We start from the raw sequence: 1,420 nt of genomic DNA, 5'->3' as shown, positions 1-1,420 counted from the left end.
TTTCTTTAAGAGGATACCAACTACCTTATCTTCAAATGTTGATAAGCTGTTAGGTAAGTCCCACCAAGTCACACTTTATTACCATATGTGCTACATGCTTAGATTTTCAGTCCTTCACAGCACAGTAACAAAGTTATTAGGAAGACGGGAGCACCACAACCAAAGATGTTACAGAGGGTACCCAGTTCTGACATGAAGAGCCATGATCACAGGAGTGGTTTTCTTTAGGAAAAATTCTACTATAAAACAACACGGGAATAGAAGTAATTTAAAATGTTCAAACATTAAATGCAGGACTGGACAGCATATTGTCATTTAGTATGCTTTGTATTACAGGATATAAAAACTAACCCCCATCTATGGAATGTTAAGCTCACACTCAAGACAGTCAAAGCCTCCCATTAATTCAACATCCCACACTATTTTCTGGTTGTACCAAAAAATAAACAACCAGCAAATGATTTCACCTCTTAAAACAAAGCATTCACACTTAAAAAATGGGATGAGGTAGGATTCCCTCCTTCTTAAAAATGTTTCTAGAGCTACTAAAAAACTTGCATTTACAAAATAGTTGATAAAAATATTCCTCTGGATTGTACAAGAAGGGAGACAGGGACCACTGATAGACATGGTATATGATATTAATCAGACTTAGCTTCTTTCTCTCCTGCTTCGTCAGCGGCTGGATTCTCCTCGGTTTTAGTTTCTCCGTTTTCTGCTGGTAAATCTTCTTTAGTTTCTTGGTTGGCCACTTCAGCCTGCTTTCCCTTTGCTCCTCTTTTCCCTTTCGGTTGCACTTTTTTGTCTGAAGATTTATCCCTTGCTGCTGCCTTTTTTGGCTTCGTTTCCACTTTCTCAGCAGCAGGTTTAGCTGACAACCGCGCCGACCCCTCTTGGGCTCTTCCTTCCCCGCACCTTCGGCAGAGCTGACCTTCCTCTTCGGCATCTTGGCGGCGGGCAGGGCGCGTGCCAGGTGTCTGCGGGCCGCGGCCCGCCCAGAGCCTTCACGAACTTGCGCTGCCTCGAGCAAATTAGTCTTAATGTTCATACAAAATTTATTATTCTTCTGTGCAATATTTCAGTACTATTTCTAGTTAGATAATAAACATAATCTGATTGCTATTTACACACACAGATACATGCTCATAGACAAATATTTATAACATACAAATACATATGTATGAGTACATCCACTCTCTTTTAATCTGAGTATTTCAGAATGGTGGGAACTATTCTGTGGGTAAGAAGAAATCTAGACCTCAACACTGAGCTGAAGTTGATCATTTACACATTTCTTATAAACTCAGGGGGGTTTCCATTCCTTATCCAGGCAATATAATGCATGGACACACTGGAATCACAGCTCATGAGCAGAAAGGGACTGACAGGTGGAAAGCAACCAGTGAAGTAATGTTCACAA

The 1,420-nt window shown here is 40.7% G+C and overlaps 1 pseudogene; it reads right to left on the bottom strand.

Annotated features, from left to right (window-relative positions):
* Positions 1–358: 358 nt before the first annotated feature.
* Positions 359–946, bottom strand: LOC100959610 (annotated as a pseudogene).
* Between the last annotated feature and the right edge of the window lie 474 nt (positions 947–1,420).

This window comes from Otolemur garnettii, unplaced genomic scaffold (assembly GCF_000181295.1).
Source record: "Otolemur garnettii isolate 467f Iridium unplaced genomic scaffold, OtoGar3 scaffold00212, whole genome shotgun sequence".
In the NCBI taxonomy this organism is placed as follows: domain Eukaryota; kingdom Metazoa; phylum Chordata; class Mammalia; order Primates; family Galagidae; genus Otolemur; species Otolemur garnettii.
The sequence above is the reverse complement of the archived record's forward strand: the minus strand, read 5'-3'. Positions and strand labels throughout refer to the sequence as shown.